Source organism: Cavia porcellus, unplaced genomic scaffold (genome assembly GCF_034190915.1).
Source record: "Cavia porcellus strain 051 isolate PalLab524CR breed Dunkin Hartley unplaced genomic scaffold, mCavPor4.1 scaffold_10, whole genome shotgun sequence".
Taxonomy (NCBI): domain Eukaryota; kingdom Metazoa; phylum Chordata; class Mammalia; order Rodentia; family Caviidae; genus Cavia; species Cavia porcellus.
Window position 1 is genome coordinate 41,326,461 of NW_026947493.1, and position 20,625 is coordinate 41,347,085.

Below are 20,625 nucleotides of genomic sequence, written 5' to 3' on the forward strand. Positions count from 1 at the left end.
AGGTCACAATGTATACAAAATCTTTCTGAGATATAAGATCCAAATTTTTCCAATTTTTTGCTTATCTTTATACATTCTTGATTGTGTGGTCTTCAGAGGCAAAAAGCTTTTTTTTTTATTTTTATTTCCAAGTTATCTTTTATGACTGCTGTTGACACTTTCAGTGCCATATCTACAAAAAACTGCGAAAGCTAAGGTCCCAAAAATATATGCCCATGTTTTCTTCTCATGATACTAAACTTTTAGCTCCTACTTTCAAATACTTTATTCATAATTAGTTAATTTCTGTGTATACTCTGAGATAGAAGCCTATTTTCATTATTTTGCATGTGAATACACACCCGCCTTTTGATCATTGGTGGAAAAGACTCTTCTTTGCTCATTTAATTGTCTTAACACTCTTGTTGAAAATCAACTTGTTATCAGTGTCATTTATATGAAAACAGAGGATGACAAGATAATGGCAGTGTTAACAGAAACTCATGCAGGAATAATCCTGTAAGTATTCAGGAAAATCCTATAAGAAAATTCAAGGGATTATGTTTAGTGATAGTGTATAAGCAAACAGAGAAAAGAATTGCACAAATTTTTCTGCCTGAGATCGCCTTCATAGCGTTCTGGCTTTGTTATTTATTTGCTTGATTAATTTTTGTCATACTTGAATATGGTTTTATATTTTCTAAAACTCAAGTTGAAATTTAATCCCTGTTGTTAAATACTGAGGTGAGACTTCTAAGAGATGATTAAGTGTCTGCCCTCATAAATGAATTAACTCATTCAAACAATTTTTAAATGAATGAGTTAGTGAATAATCTTGAGAATGGATTGGTATGAAAACCATTTGGTCTAGTCTATCATGATTGCTGTATTAGTCACCTTTCCCATTGCTGAGACACAATACCTGACACATACATTTTAAAGTAGGAAAATTTTAATTTAGCCCATGGTTTCAGAAAATTTAGTCCCTGGTAGGATGGCACTAAGACAGAATATCGTGGTGGAAAGTTTGCTGAAGCAAAAATGCTTGGTTCATGGTAACCAGGAAGCAGAGCAGGGATTAGCAGTAGACTGGAGGGGCCAGACTTGTACAGGTGATTATAGACTTTATTAGCAAACATGCAGATATTGCTGATTATAATAATCATTACATAGGCCCCATTCTCATTACAAAAGACAAAAACATGAAAATAACAAATACAGTCCTTGCCCTAGAAAACCAGAATGAATAAAAGAGGACCCAAAAAAAGCAAATATATGAATATAAATCATACTTTAAGATTAATAAAATTTAGTTTTAAAATCATACATTTAAATACATAGGCAACCAAACAGAACAAATGAGCAGGAACTGAAGACCATTCTCAGCCTTTTAAAAACTTTCAGTTCCTATCCATGGTTTAGCTCAAAATTCCAAGTTCCAATTTTTGGGACATTCCATAAGAGTAAAAGAATTACTACATTATTTGCTTTCTATGCTCCTAGCCCAAAGAAATGGAGGAAAATTCAATAGAAGGCTGTGAGATCAATAAAATCTATAGCTTTATTCTTGAAGGTTGAGTATGTTTATAGAAGATTAAAGTAGAATAGCTAGCTATTGGAACTTGGTCTGTTTGTACTTTGTTACTCAGTTCACCTTTTGTGGGAATTTAGGTCTCCTATGAACTCTCCCATGGTAACATTCACAATGTCCACACCTCTCAACTTTCGTTGCTTTTCTTACATCCATAGAATGATGATATCTGGAGTTTTTAATTATTTTTCTTAGTACAGTAATATGTGAGAACTTCATTTGAATGAGATCTTACAGTGACTAAATTCACTCTGTGAATTTAACCTGCTAAGCTCTGTGAGATACGTAATCTTTCTAATTTAGTTGAGTACCATTTAATGTCACATGTTTATTTAAGTGACCCTTTGTGTAACATAAAAACTTTGAATCTATTTAAAAAACTACAATGTTAGTATAAAAATAAGTCAAATCTTCCTTAGCTAATGATGTGTGGAGCTCAGTAAACTACGAGAGCTGACCAATGATGCAAATACTGAATCTGTTGATGGTTAGTGGCTGGGTTGAGAGACAAGTATATTCTGCTCCTCCAAGTGACAACACAACTCTCATCCAGAATCTGTGTCTTGCTTTGTTTCAAAACACTGGACCACATGGTATTTGTATTCTGGACTTTGGGGCATTTCTTTTTAAAGCTTACATCTACATTCATGTTCTACATTATGGGATGGTGTCATTTATTATTAAATATAGAGTAATTCTGATTATGTTCTCTGTAAAACAAGAACAGCTGTTAATAATTCAAAACAAGCATAGTTTTGAAATTAACATTTTCTTAAACATTTCTAACCAAACTATAGGCAGTTTTTTTCAAAAAAAATAAACTTTATCCATAATTGTATTTCTGGCTTTATATTTAATCCTCCATTTAAAAATGTATGAATGAGTAGTTCTTTTCTCCTTTGATTTTTAATTTTATTGCTCTTTAAAAATGTTTTTATTATCATGTATTGACTCCACATGTTAATTGTATTTCAGTGTGATATGTCCATAAATGGATACAGACTGCACTGATCAAATCTAACATCCCGTTTCCCACACTCTCACACTTTGCAAAAACTCTAATCATCACTGTTTCACTTTTAGATCAACATTTTTAGTTTCACATGGAAAAGAAAACATACAGTACTTGTTTTTCTGTGCCTGGATTAGTTCATGTAACATAATATTCATTCTATTATGGCACAAATGACAGGACATCATTTTTATTGCTGGATAATGCTCCATTTTATATATAATATCTATTACACATATTATTTCATTTAGTTTCCCATGTCACGCTTTATCTTTTACTCTTGCTTTAGCATACTTGCTTTTTCTAGTGCCAACTGAGACACCTTTGATTTTGTTGCATAGGCAGCCAACTTCTCTCTCCTGTAACAGTCTTAAATATATAAGAAAGTTTAATGAGAATCAAAATATATGTGATGTCAGAGCCAAAATTACAGTGTTTATATGATTGTAAACATAGAAAGAACAGAAATAGAAACACAACGAAATTTGAAAAGAGGGTCATTTAAAAATTTTCAAATTTGATGAAACCTTCAACTTGCACTGAGCACTGACTTTCAAATTTAAAAGATAATTAAACAATATTGTAAGGCTGACAACAGTTGTGTAAGACATTCACAAAGCAACACAATGGAATTAGTGAGTCTTTCCTTAATAATAGTATAATTTAAGTACAAATCAGTTTAAAGTCGGTAGTCAAAAGACACAGTTAAACAAATGAAAAAAAAACAGAAGTCAACTATATTTTATATGGAAAAGACAAAGTCAAAAGTCAAAGAGTAAAAAAGTTAATTTTTACAAATTAACTTAAATCAAAAGCATGAATGATTATATCAGAAGTAAATAGATTTTAACTTAAATATGTTAGAAGAAACAAAGAAGATTTTCAAAAAATAAAAGGGTCAATTCAACAAGAACATTAAAAAATCATAAACTTGTGTGTCTCGGCTATCAGAGCTTTTAAATACAGTATATAAAATTAATACCAATATAACTGATAAGGAAAAATACAATTCTCTCATAATTTTAATGCTTCACTTTTAGTATGTAAAAACTTTGGCAGAGGAGCAATGGGAAAATAGAGAACTTGTGCAACATTATAGACCAACTGGAAATAATAGGTAAAGGCAGAGCAACTTCATAAAAGCAGCAGCACAATATTTTTTCAAGTACACACAGAACACTCTCCAGAAAAACCATATGTTAGGCCACAAATAAGCCTGGACAAATTTTAAAGGATTAAAATCACAAATAATATGAGATAATATCCTGATGCAAATTAAAAGGAAAATTTAATACATTGAAATTTATGGAATGCAGTGAAAGAAGTAATAATAGAGAAATTTATAAATTCAAATGCCTCCATTAAAACAAGAGAATGACAGTGAGTTAGTAACCCTCATATATACTTTAAAGAACCAGATAAAAAATGAACTATGCCTAATGAAGCAGATGACAGGAAATAATTAAGAATTAGGAGACAGAGTAGAAAAAAGCAGTATCAGTGCTTATGATTAAACAGATAAATGCAATTGACAAAGCTTTAGCTACCATGGTTAAGAAGAAATGGCAGAAGATTCAGCTGAAGTCAGAAATGAGAGACTATTGTTACTACTTTTAAGAAAAAGGATTATAACAAAGCACTCTGAAAAACTGCTCATGAACAAATCAGGTAATCTAGATAAAATTAACAAATTCCTTGAAATAATCTACAAAGATAGCATCATGAAGAAATAGAAAATCTAAACAGACCTATTCATACCTACTCAGACTTATTCAGACCTAAACAGACAAGGGAATTAAATAACTAATCAAATACCTAGTAAAAAAAATCAAGAATTAGATGACTTCATTTGTGAATTCTACCAATCAATTAAAGGTTTTCTTCAGTAGATGAATGATGTTTCATTTTAGGGTATCTTTGTTTCATATTTGGTGACTTTAATAAATGAGCTATCAAAGTTCAAAAAGATATTTAGGTTTAAAAATGTTGCTGTCTTAAGTTTTCATTATCATTTTGTTCATCTTTTGTTTTTAGTTTCTTGTGTGTTTTTTAATTATTTTGATATATGGTGTTTAATTTTCAACTATTTGGAAGTCCTGTATATGACTTATTACCATTGATTTTTGAACCTGTTTAAGTCCCAAAAGTGCAAAAATCTCTAAATCAAATATCCCACTGTCATAGTCTATAAAATAGTAAAATCTCAAAGGTTGAAATCCTAAAAACCGTTGATTGGCCCAAGGCAATCACTAAGGTTATTCAGGTCTTCCATATCTGTAACTGACATTTTTAGTCTACTTATTCTATCAATTACTGAGAAAAGAGTAGTAAAATTTCCAGTCATGGTTAGTAAATTTTTCTAATTTATTCTCTCAATTTTTGCTTTATATATTTTGAAGCTGTTCTGTTGGTACCATATAAACTCTAGATCATTTGCTTGCTGGTTGAATTATTCACTGTTATGACATTTTTCTGCTGATCTCTGATAATTTTCTATATTTCAAACTCTATTTTACTGTATATCATGGCAACTGTTACATTCTATATTTGCATATTATATTTCCTTCTTCCCTTTTGTATTATGTGCATATTTTTTTAATTGTTACAGGGATCGAACTCACAACTGCCTGCTTGCAAAGCAAGCACTTATGCCACTGAGCTAAATTCCCAGCCCCTTATGTGCATATTTACATTGTGCTTCCTTTAAATAATGTTTAAGGTACATTTTATATGAGAGAATTTGGGAAATGCAAATTGTATCTTAATAGTGTTAAAATAAGAGATATAGGAGAGTATTACTTTTTGATTTTCATTTGTTTTTTACCTGGGCTACTTAACACACTTGTATTCATTTGCATGTATTATCAATATAAGTCTCACTTTGCTGGACTTACAAATGTGTGCCACCGAGGAATATTCTCCCAGAAGAAAACTCATTCTTAAATCTCAGACTTACTGAATATTGGACTTAAGTCTACTATTTAGTACTTATTTTTCTTATTTGTTCTTTATTCTGAAGGTCTTTCTACTGAATAATTTTTTTAGACTTCCTCATTATATTTTGTAATGTCTTTTAATCTACCTCTCTTTGTCCTGTTTAATTGCCAGTTTATACTCCAAATTTATATAATCCACCTTTAACTAGTATTTTTTGGTTTATACTTATAAATTGTGTAAAACACAAAAAATGCTAGTATGTTAATATACTTATTATGTTCTAATATAATATTTGTATTACATCATGTAATAAAACTATATACATGTAAGTATTCCATGTTATAGCATATATAGTACATTTATAAATATATATTGTACAGCTGTGAAGTAAACCTCTAGGTTACCTGTATTAGGTAAGTACATATAAAAAAACATGACAACAAACATAAAAATAATTTGTAGCCTTTTGAAGAATTTAAAAATATACATAGTAGACTTTATATTTATGTACATTGTTCTTTCTGGAGTTAAAAACAAATTCTCTCAACTTTAGTTTCTCTGAAACATTTATTTAATCTTGATTTTTGAAAGATGTTTTCATGGTTTTAGAACTCTAGGTTGGTAATTTTTTAAATTTTAACACTTTGGGGCTGGGGATTAGCTCAGCGGCATAAGCACCTGCCTTGCAAGCAGGCGGTCTTGAGTTAGATCCCCAGTACCGATTAAAAAAAAAAAAAAAGTACAAAAAAAAATTTTTTTAACACTTTAAAGATGTTCCATTTTCTCTTGGTCTCCATTGTTTCTAATGAAAAGTTAACTGTTATGCATGTTATTATTTTTTAACCTACCATATTATTTTTCTTTGGGTGCTAATTAAATTTCCTCTTTTGTCATTGAGAACTTTGACCTACTAATATATGATTTTCTTGTTTTTTTGATCAACTATTTTCATTGAGTTTTCTAAATCAGTGAGTTGATGTCTTTCATCAGTTTTGGAAAAGATTCATTGCATATTATGTGTCTAGTTTTCTCATTTTGGCATTTATTATACTTTATGAATATATTAGTTTATGTATATTTCTTCATATATATGTATATCTTGATCTTTTTTAGCTTTCATTCTAAGGCTCATGTATTTGCATTTTCTTATTTTGCTTTTTTATAACTTTTAAAAATCTTGTTTAGGATATTTTGTATCAAAGAATATAGAGACTAAAGTAAATATATTCACTCTAGGAAAAAAAATGGCCTCTTGTTGGATGGATGTATTCTAGAGGCAACATGATCTGCAATTATGCATAGTCTAGGTTTGGCTTCAATCTTAATTTAAAGAGATTCATTACTGGCTTCAAGTATTTTGATAACAGAGTAAAGATTTTACTTTTTGAACTCCAGAGAGATTCTGAAAGTCTTGTGCTTTGCCTCAAAAGCTTTGGATGGACTTTTCTTAACTCTTCTTCCTTTCCCTCTTCCCCAGTTTCTTTCTGTAGTTTCGGTTACCCATGGTCAACTGTGGTCTCAAAATATTTAAAACAATATTTCAGAAATAAGTAGTTCATAAATTATATATTATGTAGTTTATTTTACTTATATGTTATAGTTGATATAACATGCTAATTTATAAATCACACTTTATCATAGTTATACTTGATAGGAAGAATGTAGCAAATGTAACATTTCATATTTATGATTCTGTCCAGGCATCCAGGTGTGGGGGTGACTTAAAATATATACCCTGTGGCTAAGAAGACACTGTCTTTGAGATCTTCATAAAAAAGCATCAGCACTACTTGACTTGGGTACTTATTTGTTCAACTACGTCTAGTGTTTTGCCATCTCACATCCAGATGCTGAAATTTGTTACAAGTTCACCTCTAATCTCTTTATTTCCAATTCTATCACCACTCAGAACAGTAGTGGATATGTTTTCTACTGTGAAAGTTACACACCTCTCTGGAATTTGCTTCATTAAGGTCTCTGTTTTCAATTGTTTGGAGTATAAATAAAATCTAGATTTTTCTTATCTTCCAGTTTATTTTTAGTTCATAGTGTTGCTCATTTATGTTTTCACTTTTAAGTTTTTTTGAGAATCTGATGCCAACTTGATTTTCTTCTATTTGTAAGTATATTTTTTTACTTTTCCTGGAAGACAAGAGTTTTTTCAGATGTCCAATAAATCCAATAATTTAATTTTGATAGCTCAGAGCTCATTGTTTTAAGTTAGTTATTCTAATTGTTTTTTGTTTTGTATGTTAAATATTAGTTTTATTCCATTGTTTTTTTCTTCCTCCTTAGAAATTCCAAAAGTATGTTACACAAACATAGGAATTTTTGTGGGTTTTTGTTGTTGTTGTTTGTTTGGTACTAGGAATTGAACTCATGCCCTCGCTCTTCCCAGGTAGGCCCTGTGCCACTGAGCTATATCCCCAGCCAAAAATATAGGAAATTTTACTCTGTCTTTTTTTTTTTAAATCTAATCACTGTAGCCATTTTACTTAATTTTAAGTTTCACTTTCACCCTGCTGGTTGTTTTCCTTCCATTAGCCAATGTTCTTTATTGTACTTTTGGTTAAATATAGTCTACCATGGATGATTTATAAGCTTTATATCTGAAATAATTTTCCCACTTTCATATTTCTGAGTTTAGCAAAATCTTCCACATGTTACTCCTTTTCACCTATTCTTTTGCCTTTTTTAAAATAAATAATCTTTAAATTAATATAAACAGTCAAAAAATGAGCAAAATAATCAACAGAGCAAAATGATTTAATGATAACAAAAACACTTAACAGAAAAGAACACAGATCTACCATGTACTAGTGACCTGAACGAAAAAGGTGCTAAGAAACAGCACACAAGCTGATCAAAATCTTTTCTCATTTGAACAGTAAAAATGAAAGTTTAAGAATTCTATTAGCATTTTAGATGTATATATAGCTCCTTTTTCTGCAGTTTAATCTAGAAAAATTTCCTAAATAGGATAACATATTTTTATATATTTTTCTGATAATTATCCAATGATTTTTATATACAAAGACTGAGTGAGACACAGAAATGGATAGTAAGTGTCCTCAAACTCTAATACCTATCAAGCTCTTCCTTAGCTCTGGTCAGCCATGCTGTGAACGGAAGGGCTAACTTTGGCTCCTACACCATGAAAGTGCTTTACTGTCTCAAGGTTCTAGACATAATGAATCCAAGATTAAGATGTTATCAGGACTCTGTTCCTTCTAAAGGTGCTAGAGATGGATCTGCTGCAGACGTCTCTCTCAGCTTGTGTTAGTCCTTTGGCTTGTGCTGAGTTACTATACTCTCCACATGCTATTCTTCCTTGTACTTGCCTCACCCCAGTTTCCCCCCTTTTATAAGAAATGCTAGTCCTATTGGGTTAAGATCCATGTTAATAGTATCATACTAATTCAGTAAACTCAAGAAACATTATTTTCACCGGTAGCAGGAGTCAAGATTTAAATATCTTTTAGGGTAACACAATTCATCCTATATCACTAGGAGAAGCATTCCATAACACTTGAGATTTTGGGGTAGAGTTTTAGTTTCCCATTCAAGGTAAGCACTTGAATTCTGAAAAGGAACTCCAGATAACATGGTCTTTGTTGCTTCACTCCTAGAACTGGGATCTAGTACTAGGATCTCTTAACCGTGCTATAACATAGATTACCAGGCCTGACTACTGGTTTTTGGAGTTTCCTCCCACATGTATAGAAACTGAAGTTTATGGTACTCTCATTTCCTAGCTGTGTTGAAAAAATGACTGGGGTTGGTTTTTATTGTTACTTGCTCTATTTATTTTATTTTTATGTTTCAGTTGCTCTTTTTACTGATCTACATGGTTTTTCAATACTGCTTGGAGAAATTCAGTTTTGAGTATCTACTGTTGTGGGAAATGAGAAATATTTATGAAAATTCATTATAACATTGATATAAAAACTCCAAAATTCTTTTAAAAATGTATTTCAGTCAGAAAATTTTGATTAATTGTAATCTATTTGATAAACTGAGTATATATTTTTGTATTTTGTGGAAACTGTGCTAAAATATGCTTTTGGTGGTCAGAGTTCCGTCAACATGGATGACTTGAGTAGCCAACAAGACATACCTGATTAGCTTCAAGCTATTCTGATTTATTGAAAACCCAAATGTTTTTATTATTATTTCCCCTTTCAATTCATATATATAATATAGTCAAAGAAATATGACACAGGAGATAATGTGAACATAATTGTGAATTTAATAATGTATAAGCTCACTAAAATTGGTCTTTTCTAGGCTATCGCTCTATTTAATCTGAACAAATACTGGACTACCTAAATATTAGGGACATCAATGGAACTGCATTCATTTTCCTCATGGCTCTTTTTGACGCCTGGATGAGACTTTCTCTTGGACCAACAGACTCTTAACACCTCTTCTGGAAACAATTCCAACTGATGATGAGCTACATCTGGCCTGTGAAAGGAAAATAGCAAAACCTTTGATTGAATCCAAGTTAAGTGGATCTACATCATCTGCTCAGTCAACTTTTGCCAAAATGAATGATGCCGTGTCAGTGTTCCTTAATTTCAGAGGTGGATTTCCCTCTTTAAAAACAAAGTGTTTTCTTCAACATAAGCAATGAAAGGGGGAAAAAACCTGCTGTGTGTATAAAAATGCATTTTGGCTTCTCTATATATTTGGAAACAAAACCCTAAAATAACCTTACTTGAGCCCTTTTTCTTTGTTTGGATTCATGCCATTCTAGCCCTTATCAAGTTGCACAAGGGGGCACTGTCATTATGAAAGTTCTGGGGAAGTGAGTCATATCCTTCCATCGTACTATCCAAAGAGGCCAAACAGGGACAAAAATGTGATGAGAAATGAGAGAACACTAACTTCCAAGAAACTATGAGTATTTTATAGTTTTTTAAACTATTAGTTCAGATTAGAAAATATCCCAGGAGAAACACAAATGGTCACATTAAGCAGAAGGAGAAAGTTGAAGACTTTGAAGTTTATTTGACACATCTGATATATCCAATTTAACACACAGAAGATCAACAAACATAGAAAGTGACGTGAGCTGAAAATGGATGTTTCAAAAGTCAAAAGTCACCCAGCTGTAGTGCTAATGTTGTTATGGTGGACACTGCAGATCAAACCATGATACCTAAAGCCCATTCCAGACCTGTCTGATCTATGCATGGATAAGTGGAAGTTGGAAACCTTGATATAGGCTGATGAAGCACCACAGTAAAAGCCTTTTGGGGTAACTTAATTGACGGTATTATGGTGTCATGATCAGTGGCATGTAACCCCTAGTCCCTAATCTTCAAACAACCCGTGATCCAACTGCAGTGACATCAATATTAGCTTTGAAGTCTTTTGACTAGTGGCTTCATTAAACTGACTGTGTGGCTTCCATCTCTGTAAAAGTTTTTCTAGATTATGTACAGAATATTGAGGATATCCATATCAATTTCTAGTGCCCAGGTATGATCTATGCTTTTACCTACTAGTTTTGTGTACTTCTATAATTCTTTAAGATTCTCTAATGCCATCTTTTTCTTCTTAACTAACTTTGCTATTAGTCAGGAAACAAGGAATTGAGTTGTCTCATAAAAACAGAGCTGCCATAGGAGCATTTAACTTTGCATTGCACATTTCTCACTTAAAGGAATTTATTTGAGCTCATTCTTAACCATTTTCATAAGTCCTCTCTGTAGTGCAGTCAAGTATGCACCAAAACAATAAAACAAAACCTGAGAAGTCCATAGGTTGGCCTGTAAAGAAAAACTGGGTATTGAAATACCAGCTGAGATTAATCAGAGCTTAGAAACTTTAAAAATCTTGCGGTAAAATGTATAAACTGTGTGTTTATAAATTATATGCTAAACATTTAAAAATTGTGTAAATTTATTTTTAAAGTAAAGATTAATTGATAATGCATACAATAATTGAGCCCATAGAAATCAGAATAACAGACAGAAAAAGTACTGTATCATGCAGAAGTTAAATCTGAAAAGCTCTCTCAGAACTCAGAGGAAATGTTCAAGGAAATTGAAACAATGGACAATTTTTAAATATGTAGTCTGGAGACTACACAAACAATGTCTCTGAAGAAGAAAAGACAAACTGCATATCAGTAATTATGGAATAATACTAGAAAAGTTCCCTGAGCTAAAGGAAAATGAGCATGCACACTGGAGATCCCCATCAGGAAGCAGTTAAAATTAATGAGAAGCAAAAAATACTAAAATAGGTCTTATAGAGTTTTAGGGCCATTAGAATCAAACAAAAAAATACCCTTCAAGTAAGCATTCATTTAAAAAAAATTATTCTTCTGTGAGGATACATCAGTGGTAGAGAGCTTCCCTGTAAAACAGCTAAATCCAGGCTGGCTTCGAGCTCACGAGTGGGATGAAAATAAGTATTTGTACAGTGTTGGTAAAGAAAAATAAACTATACACTATAAAAACTAAATGTGTGGGCCATCCCTCTTGGGACCCCTTCAGTCTTCCTGAGACAGAATTCTCTCTCTCTCTTCTTCCTACTTGTAAATAAATAAATAATAATAATAAATTAAATGGGTCCAAGTATCAGCAAAGATATTATTAATGTTATAAGAGTTCAGCAAATAAACATGAATGTCTTTTTCTCACAATTACATGTGACAAATATGCTCTAACTTACCAAATTTGAGTAAATATTAAATAATAAAGTCAGAGAGCAGTAGCCAAAAAGTGTCCTGAAACTGGATATTATAACAGTTATATTGTATCAATTATTATAAATATAATTTAAATCTTAGTATAAATGTTAAATATGTACTTAAAGGCATAATATACAAAATTTTAAAACAAATGATTTCCAACTTTACATCATCAGATTAAAAGTACTTGGAAGTAGAAAATGTAGAGTAGAATAATGGGACACTAAAATATTAATATTAATTAAGCAAATGAATATTGTTACATTGACATTTAAAAACAAGTGTAAATATATTTTAGCAAATCAAAAGATAATTTTTTACTTCATATCAGCATCTTTATGTTATTAAAAAAGGTAAAATACAATTTCATAACAAAATAATCGGAGATAAAAAGTTAATACATTGCATATGGCCATCTTCAAAGTTCTTATTCAGAGTACAAAATATGGTCATAAAAATTTTCCAATCAATATTACTTCCTCTTCAATGAACTAACAGGCACTAATAGTGTAGCTACCTTGCATTTTACTTCCTTTTCTCTCCTTTCTTTCCCCTTTCCCCCTTCTCGTTTCTTTTTGCTTTCAAGCAATTACATCCCATTTCACAATATCTACCGAACATTCTAGACCTTATTTACTCTTTCAGTTTCTCACACCAGGGAGGTGATATGATATTTATGCATGTAAGTCTGATTTAAAGTCTGATGTTCATCCTTCTTTTTTTTATAGCCGAGTTGTACTTCATTGTACAAAAATACCATATATTTTTATCCATTCCTCAGTTGATGGGCATTTGGGCTGTTTCCAAGATTTAGTTATTACAAATTGTGCTGCTATAAACATGGGTACACATATATCTTCGTGGTTTGATGTTTTCAATTCTTCTGGGGAAAATGCCCAGAAGCGGGATAGCTGGGTCAAATGGAATCTTGAATCCTAGCATTTTGAGAAATCTCCACACTGATTTCCAGAAGGGAACTAGCTGGGTCAGATGGGACCTCTAATCCTAACTTTTTGAGGAATCTCTGTACTTACTTCCCACAGTGGTTGCACCAATGTACACTCCCACCAGTAGTGGAAAAGTCTTCCTTTTCCCCCAAAATGCCTCCAGTGTTTATTACAGGTTGATTTCTTGATGAGAGCCAGGATTTATGGAGTAAGATTCAATCTCATTTTTTTAATTTGTATCTCTTAAATGACAAGTAATGTTGAACATTTTTTCGTGTATTTATTTGCCATTTGTATTTATTCATTTGAGAAGTGTGTTCCTCTTAGATGCCCATTTTTGGATTGAGTCTGAATTTCAAGGTTTAATTTCTTTAAATTCCTTATATGTTCTATATAAATATCTTTTGTCTGAAGGACAGCCTTGGCTAAAATTTTTTTCACTCTATGGGTTGTCTTTTCACTTTGTTAGTGATTTCTTTTAATGTGAAAAAGCTCTCTCAGTGAGTTGGTTTTTTGTGTACAAGAAGGCTATTAGTTTTTGAGTGTTGACTTTGTAGCCATATACACTATTGAATTTGGTTATTAAATCTAAAAGTCTTTTTTTAGAGTTTTTGGGGTCTTACATGTAGAGTATCATGTCATCTGTGAATAATGATAACTTAACTTATTCCTTTATTATGTTATTCCTTTTATTTCTGTCTTTTGGCTAATTGCTCTGGTTAATGTTTCCAGAACTATATTGATCCTTGTTTTATTCCTGCTTTTAGAGTGAAAACTTTCAAATTTTTTGTTCATTTAGTGTGATGTTGGCTGTTGGTTTGTCATAGATAGCTTTTATCAGATTGAGGTAAAGATCATCTATTCCAGTTTTCTGTAGAGAATTTTATCATGAACGAATTTTGGACTTTATCAGAAGTTTTTTCTACATGTTTTGAGAGGATCAAGTGATTTTTGCCTTTGGCTTTGTTAATATGATGTGTTACATTTCTTGATTTGCTTATGTTGAACAATTCCTACATTCCTGGGATGAATCCCACTTGGTTATGATGTTTAATCTTCTTGATGATTTGATGCATGCTTTTGCTGATATTTTATTGAGGATTTTTGCATCTATATTCATCGGAAAGATTGACCTATAATTATTTTTTTTGTTTGAGTCTTCTCTAGTTTTGGTACCAGTTTAATATGTTACTCCAGGAATGATTAGAGGAGAATTGCTTAATCTCACTTTCACTAATTTAAGAGAACTGGCATTAAATCTTCTCTAAATTTCCTGTATAATTCAATATTGTGGGCTTTTCTTTGTTGATAAGTTTTTAATTACATCTTCAACTTCATTAACTGATATTGGGTATTAAAATTTTTATATTTTCTTGATTCAACTTTAGTAATTCATATGTATCTAAGAATCTATCCAGTTCTTCTGTGTTTTCTATCCTGTGTAAGTAATGATTTTTGAAGTAGGTTTCAATGATCTTCTGAATTTTCTATAGTAATTTCACCTTTTTCATTCCTCACTGCCTGAAAGTGAGTTGTTTTGTTTTGTTTTGATAAGGTTGGCTAAGGGTTTATCGCTTTTCTTTATTCTTTCAAAGACCCAGTCCTTCACTTCATTAATTCTTTGTAGTGTTTTCTTAGTCTCATTTGCATTAATTTTTGTTCTGATTTCCTTACTTGTATGGGCTTTGGGCTTGACTTACTCTTCTTTTTCTACAAGCTTAATATACAACACTGAGTTATTTATTTGTGTGTATTCTTACTTCCTGATATGAGAATTCACTACTATATATTTCCCTCAGGACTGCTTTCATTGTATCCCACAGGATCCACTATATGTATCTGCATTTTTGTTTAATTATGGATATTGTTTAATTTCTTCTTTTATTTTCTCTGTGACCCAATATTTGTTCAGGAGACTGTTGTTTAATTTCCATGTTTTTGTGGTTTCTTTTTCCATTAATTTCCAATTTCACTGTACTATTGTCAGATAATATGCAACGGATAATTTCAATTACTTTGCATTTACTTAAGCATGTTCTATGGGCTAATTTATGGTCCTGTGTGCATCTCAGAAGAATATATATTCTGATGTTGGGTGCGATACTGTAAATGTCTACTAAGTCCATTTGTTCACATGTTTGTTTCAGTCCTAATATTTCTTTGCTGATTTATTGTCTAGTTGATCTGTCTCTTTGTGGCAGTGGATATTAACTTCCACTGTTACGATTGCTTTATTGATTAGTTGATTTTTCATGTCTACTAATATTTATCTTATTAGTTGAGTGCTCCCATATTTGGTACATATATATTTATGATTGTTATCCCTTTCTCTTAAAGTTTTCCTGCAACAAGTATATAATGATTATCTTTCTTGATCATTCTTGGTTAAAAGTTTACATTGTCTGCAAATAGAGTAGTTACCTATAATTTTTTTTCTAGATTCTTATTCCATGGAATATTGTTTTCCATTCTTTTATTTTCAGTCTATGAATTTCTTTTTAAGTTAATGTGCTTCTTGTGTACAGCATATTGTTGGATGTTGTTTCTTGATCCATCCTTCCAGCCTGTTTCTTTTGATTGGTAGACTGAGGCCCTTTACATTGATGGTTATAACTGTTGCATATTGGTTTATCTTTAGCATGGTATTTTCCTACTGTTGATTCCCTGCTTTTCCCTTCTTTTTTAACTGCTTGCCTTACCTGGTGGTTTTTTCTGTTGTTGTTCTCAGAATTGTGGTCATTTTTATCTCTATCTATAGTATCTTTCAGTACCCTATCTAGGGTTGTTTTGGTGGTCAGGAATTTCTTCAGTTGTTCTTTGTCATAGAAGTATCATATTTCTACATTAATTTTGAAAGATAGCTTTCCACAATACATTAATCTGTACTGGAAATTTTTTCTTTTAGGATCTGAAATATTTCAATCCAAGCTTCTTGAATTGAGGATTTGTGTTCAGAAGTCTGTCGTGATTCTGACAGACCTTCCTTTATAAGTGATCTCTTTCTTTTCTCTAACAATTTTTTTTCACTTTTTTTTTTTTTTTGTCTTTTTCATTTTTATCAGTACCAGGGATTGAACTCACGACCGCCTGCTTGCAAGGCAGGTGCTTATGCCGCTGAGCTAAATCCCCAGCCCTTTCTCTAACTATTTTTAATATTCTGTTCTTGTATTGAATTACTGGAAATTAAATTACTCTGTCTGGGTGTAGATTTACTTTGGTTGTGGTTAATTGGAGCTCTATATGCCTCACTTATCTATATGCCAGATTTTTTTCCATACTTGAGAAATTTTCTATTACTCTTGCAAATAGTTTTTTTATGTATTTGTGTTGGCTTCTGCTTTTTTATTGACACCAATGACTCATTTTTCTCTGTGCATCATCTTGCAGCTATTTAATTGTTATTTCCTGATCCTTTGCTATTTTTAACTGATCTTGCCTTTCATGTTCACTCACTGTGATCCTGTCTTCAAGGTGTGAAAATCTTTGTTCAAGCAGTTTTGCCAGCTTTAGGTGGAATTTTTAATTTCTTGAATATTTGTCTGAATCAGTTTTATGCATTCTATTTCTTTCTTATATTGATCCTTCATGATTTCCATCCTTTTCCTATCATCTTCTATTTTATTATCTATTTCTACTCTAGATTTGACAAGCAATTTCTTTATGAATGTTGATGTTTCCATTTATACCTGAGAGATTATTTTTTTACCTGATTTCCTCTATGGTCTCATGGATTTGTTTCTGTATTTTAGCTGCTATCATTTCAGACATTTCAGGGCATGTCTCCCATTTTCCTCTATCTTGCTGTATTCTGGACTTGTTCTGAGTGGGCTGGAGGTCTGAGATACTTTCTGTGTTGAATCTTGTAAGCTTTTGTACTAGGTAGCTATATCACTAGTATCAAGGCCTCTCTAAGAAAAGTCTGTCCTTCAGATATATCTTCTATATATATAGTTGTTCCTTGGTTTGTATTTGTCCTAAGATCCTACCTTCCCAAATAACTAAAAGTGGGATATTGGTACCTGTTTGACTCTGTCCCCAGTACTTTGGGGCTGGGCTGTGGTGAGATTATTATCCCTGAGCTTCCCAGGATTGGTACAGATATGAGGATAACTAATTAAAACAGATACGACATCCTAGCTACAGTAGTATAATTAGCAATAGCAACAGTGTCAGGCACAGTTTAGAAACTGACAAACCTGTGATAACCACTAATTTGAATCTTGAGCCATAGCAAAATCAGTAGTTATATAACAAAACCAATCATAAATTAAGATGTAAAGTGGTTTCCTTTGGTACAGTGTTTTTACCCTGTGGTGTGGGAAATTTAAGAAGGATGTGTAAAACAGATAAATGAAAAGGAACTAGCAGCAAGACTGGAGGACAAAGGATTATTAAACAAGCTTTGGAAACTAGAGAAGAAAACAGAAAAAGAACGAATGAGGGAGTGAAGGAGATATTATGTGAACTTGGTCTCTGGGTTTAGGAAATGGGATTCTTTTTATGTTGTTGGAGTTCTCTCCAGCCATTTAGAAAAAAGAGAAGATCAAAGAAAAGAAAAAAGGAAAAGGAAAAGAAAGATAAAAATTACCAATAAAAAAGGCCAAACCAAAAAAAAAAGAAAACAAAAAGTGAGGTCCTACCTGCTGGCTTGTGTTCCGGGCATCTTGGTCCCCAAGCACAGTGCTGCTTGACCTAACTTACCACCTGTGGCTTGTAATGTGAATGTTGCTTCAGACTTTCCCACCCTGATAGCCCTGCTGTCCATCATGTGTGCCCTATTTGGAGTTCTGCTGTGTGGCTGGCATTCCCTCAGCTGCCTGGTCCTGCGATGTAGCGGGAGGAACGTCATCTGCATTCCTCCCACCATGTTGGTTGCCAGATACTGGATTTTTCTGAGACTTGTTGCTCATTGAAAATCTGAATTTACAACTGAACTTACTTTTTACAAGTCACGTAGTGTAAAAAAGTCAAGATGAAAATTTATTTAAAAAAATAACCAAACCAAACAGATATATGCAGAAAAAATTTTAAATGTAGCAATAGATAGAGAAAACCAAAAGCAGTGAAATTGCAAGTCCTAAAATGTACCAATAAAACCAAATGTGCTTGATGTCATAAAACAATAAATAATATTGTCTTTTAACCACACAAAGTTTGTAAATTGACTAAAACATGTTAGTGTTAAAATAGAACAAGTTCTAAGTTTAAATTCAATTCTTCACACCACAATATCTCCCATGTAAAGTGAGAGTTAAGAAGTAAATTGTGAGTGTTATATCTTTTTAAGAAAAGAATCATACAAAGTGAGCATTGAACTACTAAAACAGTTTATGATGTTTGATTAGTGAAGTCTGGTGTCCTAGAATAGTGCTTTTTAATTCTGCTCCTTGGAGTGTTTGTGGCTTTTATAATTTCTTATTCTGAGACAAATACACATTTGAAAGACTAAAACATCCTTTAAAAATGGCACATAGCTCAACACAATACATACAAGCAATAAATGTAAACAACAGCCCAAAACAAGCAAACAAAAAAATTTCTTGATCATATATCTAAGAAAATTGTAGGAGTTATTTGACTTTTGAAAAGCAGGTTTTTTAACTTATAAAATGCAAGGTTACTATAATAGTGTGAATCTAGGAATATTTCCCCACAGGCCCCTATGGTAAAGGCATAGTCCCAGCTTAGAGGTCTTTATTTTATTTTACTTATTCATTTATTTATTGGTACTGGGGATCAAACTCACAACCCTGTGTTTTCCAAGCAGGCGTTGTGCCACTGAGCTGTATCTTTGGCACTTAGTGGTCTTTAAAGGCAAAAGAAACATTTAACAGGTAGAGAGAAGTGGAAGTTTTATGTCATTGGGGCCATTCCCAAGGAGAGTGTGAGAGCCCAGTCCCTTCCACTTTTTCATTCCAGACCATAAGCTGAATGAACAGCTATGTCCCACTGCCTCCCGCTTCACACACGCAGAAAGCAACAGAACTGATGGATCATGGACTGACTCCTGAAGCATCAGCCATAAGTTTTCCTCTTGATAATTCGATTATCTCAGATAATTGTCATTCTACCAGATAGCTGACTTTCACAGTTATTTTGTGATTTCCTTTATTGAATGTAAAGTAAATAGTACCAAATAAGTTCTCGATGCCTAGCTACACTCCCATTCTGCAAAAATTAAATGACTGCCTCTAAAGGAGTTCAAATTATCAAAGCTTTGAATCATCCTTCCTCCACCTGTCATTTATATGCATTATTCCTATATATACTCAAGAAGTAATACTGTTCATTTTTCCTAAACTAACAGGAAAATTTTTGGCAAAGTTAAATCACAAAAGCACATCCGTGCCAAGCACAAATGGCTGTTAGATCATCCAGTTTGTGATACTCTGTATCAACTATTGGCAGAAAACTTTGGGGATTGATTCTTGCATGTTGGTGCCCAATGCATACAAATTCTCTTTAAAGAGTGTTGTGCCAGTACAGTTCTTGGTTACTTTCTTTTTTAGAACAGTTGAACACCGAAAAAAAAAAATTTCTCACTGCATCTGGTTTAACTGGTGGGGATAAGTTCACATGTGAATGCAACTGTTGACTCTGAATATCCATCTATCAAAAAATTTAAAATGTACGTATGACACCAAGGCTTGAGACGTGACAAAGATCCCCTGCCTCTGTCAGCAGTTATACCCATTTGTTTACACTCAATAATCTGCATTGTGCAAAGGTGTAAAACAAGAGAAACAGACATAAAAGAGAAAATTTACTGTTTTTCCCAGAACTTCTTTTTCCTCCAAAGAAAATATCATTGCTTCAAAGAAAAAGATGCCAGCCTTAATATTCATTACTACAGACATTTTTCTTGGAACAGCAGAGTGGAATAAATCAACCTTCACATATTTTTGTGCACATGTATATAACTTTCTGTTTTTCAGTCCACAACAATAAACTCTACCAGTATTTTGTTATTTATGCCTTATTTAAAAATAATAGACATATTTTACAGAACCTTTTTTGCAAATATATACATAAAGAGTGGTTATTTCATTTCCATTTGAAGCTCATTTGATTAACATAAAAACATTAATAGTATTATTCAAATAGAAATAAGAAATTGAGAGTTCAAGAAAGATTCGTCAGTCCAGAAAATGCCCAAATGAGAGTTAAAATGATGCTAACAGGTGCATATTGGGGTTTTGATTTGGAAATTTCCCCAGAATGTTTATCTGTGAAGCAGGAAATAAAAATATTTTATCGTTTTTTCAGTAAGTTGCCACTTGGCTCTCTAATTTGCTAATATGATACTCTTTAAATTGAATATTTATCTACATGACACTAAACATACAGATGAAAATGAAAACATTCAGTCAGTCATTCAGCTATTTGTTAATATACATTTGGCATCACTTAGAAAAGAGTAATTAAAAATCATTAACTGGAATTTCCATTTTTA

The 20,625-nt window shown here is 32.2% G+C and overlaps 1 long non-coding RNA gene across 1 annotated transcript in view; it reads left to right on the forward strand.

The window, feature by feature from the left end:
• The window catches only part of LOC134477887 (uncharacterized), a 139,742-nt gene extending 127,312 nt beyond the window's left edge, over positions 1–12,430 (forward strand). The window contains exon 8 of the long non-coding RNA XR_010050150.1: positions 9,807–12,430. This is a non-coding gene — a long non-coding RNA (uncharacterized LOC134477887). The remainder of the gene's footprint in view (positions 1–9,806) is intronic.
• Positions 12,431–20,625: the final 8,195 nt, after the last annotated feature.